The 10,655-nt window shown below is 42.5% G+C and overlaps 1 long non-coding RNA gene across 1 annotated transcript in view; it reads left to right on the forward strand.

The window, feature by feature from the left end:
- The window catches only part of LOC147116559 (uncharacterized), a 440,444-nt gene extending 431,284 nt beyond the window's left edge, over nt 1-9,160 (forward strand). Inside the window, exon 4 of the long non-coding RNA XR_015078837.1 lies at nt 8,949-9,160. This is a non-coding gene — a long non-coding RNA (uncharacterized LOC147116559). The remainder of the gene's footprint in view (nt 1-8,948) is intronic.
- The last annotated feature ends 1,495 nt before the right edge of the window (nt 9,161-10,655 follow it).

Raw genomic sequence — 10,655 nt, forward strand, 5'->3', positions numbered from 1 at the left:
TGAAATTAATTTGAGCTCATTCACAGTTTTATCTCAAGTTAATAACATTGTGTTAGGTTAAATATTTAGCCTGCTGGTACTGCTTGCTACCCTCATACACGTGAAAAGAAAGATGAGAAAAGACTATCAGATCCAATTATCATTAGAAGGTACAGTGTTGGGCATCACCTTCCCACATTCTTAGTGCTGCTAACTCCTGGAGGAGAAAGAAATCCTGTGGCTAACTTCAGTAAAAACTCCTGTGTGGAGTTTGCACATTCTCCCCGTGTTTGCGTGGGTTTCCTCCGGGTGCTCCGGTTTCCTCCCACAGTCCAAAGATGTGCGGGTTAGGTTGATTGGCCATGACAAAAATTGGCCCTTAGTGTTGGGGGGGGATTAAATACGTGGGGTTACGGGGATAGGGCTTGTGTGGGATGGTTGTCGGTGTAGGGACCGGGTGCTAGGGTTTGGATGATCAGCCATGATCTCGTTGAATGGCGGAGCAGGCTCGAAGGGCCGAATGGCCTACTCCTGCTCCTATCTTCTATGTTTCTATGTAAGACCATAATTACTCTTGATGCATCACTAGACATACTGAATTATTATCCATCTTCTCTTTCTCTCCCCACCCTCCCTAAGCTATATCTGAATGTCCTTTAGAAATGTGGGCCAATAAAGTGGATTATCTTTCATGCCATTCAATAGCCCTGTATGTATTGTCTCTTGAATATCTAACATCCTCAGCTTTCACTGCCTCACGGGTAGGCTATTCACTACACTCTGCAGGAAAAAAAGTAATATTTTAACTGTATATTCACTTTGTCCAAGCTTGAATCCACGTACTCTTGTCCTGAAGCTTATATTAACATTGTGCATCAATACTGTACTTAGAGCTGACATTGGTTCAAACAGAAACTGATGATTAACAGTAACATGCTTCCAAGTATCATAATGTGATGTGCATTAAGTACACAATACCAGTTTGCTTCAGCCACATCACATCTTTTTTATCACTCCTTGACTTAAGTGAACAAGATTGGCAGCTTTTCCCAGATTAACCTTGTGCATGATCTGGTAAGAGTTGACATTAATATTCAAGAATAGAGAATAAAGAAAGAAGAGCTTGGGATTTATCAAAAATATCGCCATCATTCTCGTCGACCAAATCCGATCAGAATTTTTACAACTCATTCCTGTTCTACTCTGGTTGGTGGCTCCATTTGTATGCTGGAAGTTAGTCTGATCAAAACTATATGCTTAATTATAAAAAAAAAAGCCCATATTTCCTTTGCGCATATCAGACTGGATTGCCAAGGTAATTTTTGTTTTGGAGATCACGCTGTTCTGGAAAACAATTGTTGCAATCGCCCACATCCCATAAGAAGTTAGACAGACCCTTCTCCTCTGTTCTATTCTTCATCGACATGCAGCCCCTCGGCGACATCATCTGAAAACACGACGTCAGGTTCCACATGTACGCTGACGACACTCAGCTCTATCTCACCACCACTTCTCTTGACCCCTCCACTGTCACTAAATTGTCAGGCTGCCTTTCTGACATCCAGTACTGGATGAGCAGAAATTTTGTCCAATCAAATAATGGGAAGACCGAAGCCATTGTCTTCACTCCTTGCCACAAACTCCGTTCTCTAGCCACCGACCTCATTCCTCTCCCTGGCAACTGTCTGAGGCTGAACCAGACCATTCACAACCTGGATTTTGTATTTAACCCCGAGATGAGCTTCCGCCCATATATCCGCTCAATCACCAAGACTGCCTACTTTCACCTCCGTAACATCGCCTGACTCCGCCCTGCATCAGCTCATCGGCTGCTGAAACCCTCATCTGTGCCTTTGTTACCTCTCGACTTGACTATTCCAATGTTCTCCCGGCTGGCCTCCCAGCTTCCACGTAACATAAACTTGAGCTCATCCTAAACTCTGCTGTTCATATCCCAAATCGCATCAAGTCCCGTTCACCCATTACCCCTGTGCTCGCTGGCCTACATTAGTTCCAGGTTGAGCAATGTCCCCAGTTAAGCAACGCCTCAATTTTAAAATTTGCATCCTTATATTCAAATCCCTCTATGGCCTCGCCCCATCCTATCTCTCTAACCTCCTCCAGTCCTACAAGCCTTCGAGATCTCTGCGTTTCTCCAATTCTGGCCTCTTGGGCATCCCTGATTTTAATCGCTCCACCATTGGCAGCCGTGGCTTCAGCTGCCTCAATCGCCGCTTGTGGTAATGCATTCCATGTTCTAATAACTCTCTGTGAAAAATGATCTTCCAACTTCATTTGTCTACTCATAAACCTCAGTTTATGTCGCCTTGATACTTGTTATTGATGTACCAACCAACAGAAACAATGGCTGGAATTTACCAGGGTGGTAGTGGGCGCGATCGGTGGTGGGTCGGGTGTGAAAGTTGTTATTTTTGACAACCCGCTGTCATCCCACCCCCACGCGCCTTTCCCCCAGGTGCATCAGTCACCGGCAGTGGCGGGCGAACCATGGTCAGAGGCTAGGTCTTCTGCGGCGAGTACCTCACCTCCTGACTCCCCAAAGCCTTTCCACCATCTACAAGGCACAAGTAAGGAGTGTGATGGAATACTCTCCACTTGCCTGGATGAGTGCAGCTCCAACAACACTCAAGAAGCTCGACACCATCCAGGACAAAGCAGCCCGCTTGATTGGTACCCCATCCACCACCTTAAACATTCACTCCCTCCACCACCGGCGTACCGTGGCTACAGTGTGTATCATCTACAAGATGCACTGCAGCAACTCGCAAAGGCTTCTTCGGCAGCACCTCCCAAACCCGCGACCTCTTCCACCAAGAAGGACAAGGGCAGCAGGCGCATGGGAACACCAGCACCTCCAAGTTCCCCTCCAAGTCGCACACCATCCTGACTTAGAAGCATATCGCCGATCCTTCATCGTCGTTAGGTAGGGAGTTCCAGGATTTTGACCCAACGGCACTAAGAGTACCTTCATCACATGGACTGCAGCGGTTCAAGAAGGCGGCTCACCACCACCTTCCCAAGGGCAATTAGGGATGCGCAATAAATGCTGGCCTTGCCAGGGACGCCCACATCCCATAAACGAATAAAACAAAACTTCACCTGCCATCTATTTCATCAACATGGGTGCCATTTATACTGTCTCACTTTGGTCCCCAGAATCGGACCACGATGAGTCCCAACACCAGCAGCACCAACATCACCAACGTTCTTCGCAATCACCTGATGCTGCACAGGACAGAGGGTAGAGGGTATCAGCACCTGAGCACATTGCTGCCCAGGAGGCCAGGGATGGCCTCATCATGGCCAGATTTAGTTAACTTTATGCTGTACACCCATATGGCTACCACATGATGCGCCAGGTTACATAGAAATATAGAAGATAGGAGCAGGAGTAGGCCATTCGGCCCCTCGAGCCTGTCCGCCATTTAATGAGATCATGGCTGATCATCCAAATTCAGTACCCTGTCCCTGCTTTCTCCCCATATCCCTTGATCACTTTAGCCTTAAGAAATATATCTAACTCCTTCTTGAATATATTTAATGAATTGGCCTCAACTGCCTTGTGTGGTAGAGAATTCCACAGCTTCACCACTCTCTGGGTGAAGAAATTCCTCCTCATCTCAGTCCTAAATGGCTTACCCTTTATCCTTAGACTGTGACCCCTGGTTCTGGACTCCCCCATCATCAGGAACATCCTTCCTGCATTTAGTCTGTCTAGTCCTGTTAGAATTTTATAAGTATCAATGAGATCCCTTCTGATTCTTCTAAACTCTAGCGAATATAAGCCTAATCGACCCAATCTCTCCTCATACGTCATTCCTGTCATCCCAGGTATCAGTCTGGTGAATCTTCGCTGCACTCTCTACACGGCAAGAACATCCTTCCTCAGAGCTAATATCCTTCCTTACTATTGTGTTAATCTCCTCTTTAACCAGCAATGCTACCCCACCTCCTTTTCCTTTTTTCCTGTCCTTCCTGAATATTGAATACCCCTGGATGTTGAATTCCCAGACTTGGTCATCCTGGAGCCATGTCTCCGTAATCCCAATTATATCATATCTGTTTACATCTATTTGCGCAGCTAATTCATCCACCTTATTACGAATGCTCCTTGTATTAAGACACAAAGCCTTCAGGCTTGATTTTTTAACACTTAGTCCTTTTAGAATTATTATTTACTGTGGCCCTGATTGATTTACACCCTTGATTTCTCTGCCTTCCACTTTTGCTTTTCTCCTTCCTGTCTTTTGCTTCTATCCTTGCTTCCCTTTCCTCTGTCTCCCTGCACAGGTTCCCAACCCCCTGCCATTTTAGTTTAAACCCTCCCTAACAGCACTAGCAAACACTCCCCCTAGGACATCGGTCCTGGTCCCGCCCAGGTGCAAACCGTCCAGTTTGTACTGGTTCCACCTCCCCCAGAACCGGTTCCAATGTCCCAGGAATTTGAATCCCTCCCCCTTGCACCATTCCTCTAGCCACGTATTCATCTGAAATATCCTTCTATTTCTACTCTGATTAGCATGTGGCACTGGTAGCAATCCTGAGATTACTACCTTTGAGGTCCTATTTTCTTAAATTTACCTCCTAACTCACTATAAGCTTTTAGGACCTCATCCCGTTTTTTACCTATATCGTTGGTACCTATATGCACCACGACAACTGGCTGTTCACCCTCCCCCTCCAGAATGCCCTGCAGGTTGGCACCACCCCACACTAACACCATAAAGGATCCCTACAATGACCAAGCCATTCCTTTTACACTTATCACCATTGCAGGGGTTTTGTTATGTCTCACCATTCACTGTAACTCACTAAGCCACTTCCAAAGGTGCACTCAAATCTGTTCAAGACCAGAAAGTGTTGAAAATAAAGAGTTTTATGTTTGACACCACATTTAACAAAAACTTTACATAAACATTGGATAAAACACCCAAGTGCCTACCCTTGTGTGTTGTTAGTTGGTATGATTGCACTAGGATGAGGGTGAGTGTGAGGGGTGGCTCATGAGATGGGGATGTGATAATGTAGATAGAGAGAGAGGGATGGGTAGAGGTGCAAGGTATGTTGGTGTGAGTAAGGATGTGCAGGAGTAGGGTAGGAAAGGTAGAGTGATGGGGATGTGATGAGAGGCACAGCAGGATGAAGTTGAGTGTGGCTTTGTACTAACGTTTCCTGATCTAGTGAGATAATTGAAACGTTTGCGGCACTGCACCCAGGTCCTCCTGACCACATCCCTGCTTGTGACTGCCTCTGCAATCTGCAACCAGGCTGTGTTGGTCTCCTGGGGAGGTCTCTTCCGCTCATCGGAAGGGAAGAGGACCTCCCTATGTGATCTGACTCCCTCCATAAGCATATGGAGGAGGTCATCGGAGAACCTGGGTGCAGCCCTCTGCCTCTGTGCAGTCATTGTCAGTTTTTGCAGCACTCCAATGCTGTAGTGCACTGACAGCACTATGTTAGATTAAACTTCAAATCTAATGTGACCATGTCCCTTTAAAGATCCCGACTGAAAACACGTCATGAATGACATCACCAGACCCGCTCCATCTAATTGGGCTGGGGAGCATGCAGGGTGGGCTTAATAGGCTCTATTAAGGGAAAGTCATTTTCAGCAGTGGGATGGAGCCAACTGCACTGGACCCGCCCAGGTAGGCAAAATTCCGGCCAATGTTTCACTATTTACTTTCAAGAAACCTTTAATTTTACATACCTCTGTTAGTTTCCCCTTGTCTGTTTCAGTGGGAAAAAATATCCAAGAACCCACTTCTGTTTTGAAGACCACCATTCATTTTATCCCAAATACTTCAGTTCAAGCCTCTCATTTGTCCTAAACATTTTATAGCTAGGAATGTTTAATTCCCAGTGGCAGTCTAGTTGAAACCAAGTTTCCATCAAGGCTATGCATCATGCCTCTCGAATTAGTACCCCTAGTTGTCAGATTTTATTTCTCATGCTTTGCTTAACCCTGATTCATATGTACTCCGAAGGCCACTTTTCCTGTTTTATTTCATATCCTTTCCTTCACTATCCGACTCTTCTATCTGTCCAAAGGTATCTGTCTGCATACTCCATCTTAAGTCGAATGTCTTAAGCTGCTTGTCCTCATCTGTAAAGCTTCTGCTGACACATTAACTTGTGTAACTCCCTACAAATTTTAAGCCCTCCTTTTGACACCAGTTTTCAAACTGTGCAATGATATGACATTTTATAGCACTTTATTACATATGTCAGAAGCATCCCAAAATGCTTTACATGATTATTTGAAATGTTTTACACTGCAATTTCACCACAAGTGTATGTGACATTTTATTCAATACCTGGCACAAGTGTATGTGACATTTTATTCAATACCTGGCATATTTTCATGGGCAGAAATGATTTTAAATCAACTTGATTTGGTTTTGCGGAGTTTCCTACCTGCCAATATGTGCCCCGGATGCATGGCCATTTGGAATGATCGAATATGTAGTCTAGTGCTCAACTGTAGATGCTCCAGATGACTCACTGGCTAGGTTCTTAGCAAGGGTTGGGAGCATTCATTGGCCATGTTGCTACCCTTAATAAGTTCTTACTGTTGGCTTTGCTATTGGGCAGTTTAGTAAAATTTCTATTTGGCTTGAACTTTTTCTTGAATGCTAGCCAAGTAGTCTGGAGTAAGAGAGTTTAGAATACAGTGGATGTCTTTGTAGAAATAGAAGATGTATCCATTTGGATTCAACATGGGAACATGGGTCATTTATTTGCAAAAGCATAGAAATACAAAAACAATCAAATATATGCAATGGAAATGTTACAACTAGCAAATTTTTATTTTACTCACAATGCCAAGTCTGAAATTTGATCTATTTTTGATTCACCATCCCACATAATACTGCCTTGATTTGCTTTAGTTTTTTAAGGTTATTCAATTTACTTCTAATCTCTTTATAAAATATGCATCACAGAGCTAATACTACGAAATGAAAAGTTAGCTCAAGTCCAAAAATGATCTCTACTTTATTACATTACTTTTGTCTAACTTTTCATTTGCTTGTCATTTTCCCCCATTTTACAAGCTTGCTATCCTCCTCCAGACCAGAGAATGGGACAGTGTAGTTAACTTGTCCATGCCTCTGCTCAGTAATGATTTGTGGTTATCCAATAAGAGGTGCAGTTGAAGCAGGGCATCCTTGTCTTTTCTTTCAATTGGAATGCCTTGCTTCCATTTGGGATGCATGTGTGCAGTTACAGAGAAGTAACAAAATTCTTAAAATGGAGGTGATTGAGGTGGAGTGATTTAGAACCTGGAACTTAAATTTACCAAATTGTTTGGGGCTCAATCCCTCTTATTATTTGAACTATCATGTTGTCTATTATCTTTTGCTTGAACTCGAGCCAAATCCAAATTGTTGATGAGATAAATATCAAAGTAAGTACTCTATTCATTTTTCATTTAATCTACAGCTGTCTTAAAAATTGCAATATGTTGTAGAATGTTTTATATTGTTGTATGGGCTTAGCTCGTGAATATTCTAGTGAGGAGTGAATATTCTCAGATACAGTAATGGGCTGTTCATCTATGATGCGCTGCCTGGAAAATAGAATCTGTCTTGAATATATAAACATATATTTTCCTCTTGTTTGAAAATGGTTGTCTTGGAAAAGATTGAAGAATAATTGACATGGCCACAAGTTAATCAGTGGGATTTGGAGTTTTGTCATTAAGTATAACACTAACATTTCTGTCTTAAAGGGAGAAGGGAATAAGGGGAGAAAATGTCATGGAAAAATGAAGGAAAATATATTCATTGTAAAATCACTATTGTGAACAACTTTGTTTTAAGGCATCCTACTTTTATAGCTCAGAAAAGTAGCTATACAAATTAAGTAGCCTCGATAAATTGTCTCTTTTACCCACATCAGATCAGTCATTTGGGACCAGTAAACATTTCTTGCTCAGTGGGACCTAGATTCATTTTTGACTTGTTTTAGAATCAAGAATAGAGATGACCGCAATGTTGGGCCAGATTTTGCTGGAGCGGGCATCTTACAGGTGCCCCCTTAGTTAGACTTTACCTCTCACTCTTAAGCTCAAAGTTTTTGCCCTGCAAGTTGCTGGAAGTGTGAGGGCAACAGGGCATCTGGGGCCTTGGTAAATAATGATAGAAGGAGTCTATCTCCTTAACCAGAGATTTAAGGATTGAAAAAGAAAGAAAGGAACGACGGAGAAGGAAATAGGGTAAATTAGAGTAAAATCGGGTTCAAAAAGAATAATAAAGAGAGGGAAAGAAAGATTGGACTAATGGAGAAAAAGAGACAGAATGGAAAAGTAAGAAAACATTTTTTAAATGTTACATTTTTACATCTCTAACATCTCCACAGTTTCAGTTGTTCCCTTTCTGGGCTGGAGAGGCTAAGTGGCATTGCAGGAACATAAATCTCGTCATTAAAAAGGGCTAGTACTCAACAGTGTAAGTGCCTAACTTTCTACGGCGAGTTTCATTGGCAATTAATGGGCAAATGTAACAATTTCTTGAAACTCACAGGGAGGTTGCAGGTGGGCTGCTATTTTCGCGAGGCTAATGGAGGAGCGGTGCAAATCGTCCAGCAACTTGTGGCGATTCGCAATTCACGGGGTATCTCTTCATTGCCTCTAGTTACTGGTCGATTTACACAATAATGGTGAGTGCCATTAAATTCGCTGCTATTTTGGCAGCAAAATCTGGGCCATAGTGTGTCGGAGTTACTGGTCAGAAGCTTAGGTTAAGACTTCATTGCTGTGGTGACTGTGTTACTGCTACATGCAGTAACTGATCTCAGATGAGAGGAAAAATGTTCTCTACACCATTATCAGCTTCACAACTAAAATGACAAGATGAAGACACATTTTCTTTATTTAACTTTCCTCTTCTGATATTTACTTGTAGTGTTCATTTTGTTACTGACTGGGACTTTGTTCAATGTTTTAGATTTTGAAGAATTGTGATTTCTATGGATCACCTGTATCTCGAGTAATAAGAAATCCAAAACACACCAATCAAAACCAAGGATTTATCGTTTAGCTCTAGCCCAGATCAAAGTGGGACTGTGGATCCTGATATTGGCAACAGAGGACAGCTACTACAGGTGAGTGAATGGATTTGTACATGCCATGTGATTTTCTAAACATGATTCCAATGTGAGTTTTAATGCTCAGCAACATTACTGTATTATAGATTAGTACCTGGGATTATTGAGAATAATGATAAAAATGTCCAATGTGCTTCATAGAATGAATTACTTTTGAAGTGCAGTGACTGTTATTATGTAAGCAAGCTCAGCACCCATTCTGCATCATATTAGATTACTACCAGTTAATACATGCTTTAATACTATTAGCTGAGGGAGGAATATTGGCCAGAAAATGGAAACCTCCTTGGCTCCTCTAAGTAATTCAATGGTATCTTTAAAGTCCACTTGACCAGGGTTGTTGGACCTCAGTTTAATGTCTCATCCAAAAGAATTTTCAGGCTGCACCACATATTACTCTTGTGGCAAGGGCCACTCCTATAAGTAAACCAATGCTCCCTATGAACTTAGGTGTGACCTTATATGCACAATGGCTAGCAACATAACATTGCTGCTGTGTTTTGTTTACTGAAGATAATAATGGCCCTCTCGTGTTCTTCTAGTCTTTGGATAGTGGACGAATGATCACTCCGTGAAATCATGTGATTTAGGCTATCATCTATGAATTAGGTTTATCTAACAGTAAAAATTAGATGGCAGCTAAAGATCAATACAGCAAAGTCCAGTAGATTATAGTTAAGGTACAACTCCAGATGCAACACTTAATTAGTTCTCCTAATAACACAGAATTTGGACTGTAGTCTGTAATATGAATTTATATGTTGCATTGAGCCCCTCATGAACCATTTGTGGAGTCATCTCTGCGTGGGCTGCAGTACAGTAGAACAGGAAGATCTGCTGAACTGGCAGAAAGTTGTTGAACACGCTTCTTTGCCTGGGAAAGGAGCTGTCAATCAATCCTTTCCTCCCACAAAGGCAAAGGACATCAAAAAGTATCTATCATAATTAAACCCAACGGTCAACCACCCACACAATTTAAAACACAGATTGCCTGCTACAACAGATTCAGCACTTGGTCTCGATCCCAATCCCAAATAATTAGCTTTGTCCCTTTCCTGAGATCAGATGTAACTGTTTCTGGCATCTGGATGGACTGCACGTTGAACAATAGCTTCCAGTCTACTTGTCTGGCTCTAAACTTGCATATCCTTTTCAAATATAATTAACAATTTAGAAGGGAGGGAATTCAAAGTTATTCTTTTTGCATAGTTATGAGTCACAGATAGCGGGTTCAAATGATTGGTGAATTCCAATTTTCCAAGCTGTGCAAACCACCCCCCACCTCCCCCCAATCAGTCTTTTTATCGTTTGAAATATGACATCTCCCTATCTGTCAAAGGCACCTTTGACACTGCTGCACTCCCTTGGTACAGCTCTCGTCTCAGCCTTGATCAGCAATTTTCAAACTTTTCAGTGTGGAGGATGTGCTGCAAATACCAATGTACTTTTGGGGACGCCCGCTTCCCCCTTCCCCCATTGTAACTTCCAATAGACGACCCAAAAGAAAACAGCATTGTTAGTTTTTTTGGGTATTAGCCAGACATTTG

The sequence above is a fragment of the Somniosus microcephalus genome, chromosome 6 (assembly GCF_052327205.1).
Source record: "Somniosus microcephalus isolate GS21.2 chromosome 6, FLI_Smic_1.0, whole genome shotgun sequence".
NCBI lineage: Eukaryota > Metazoa > Chordata > Chondrichthyes > Squaliformes > Somniosidae > Somniosus > Somniosus microcephalus.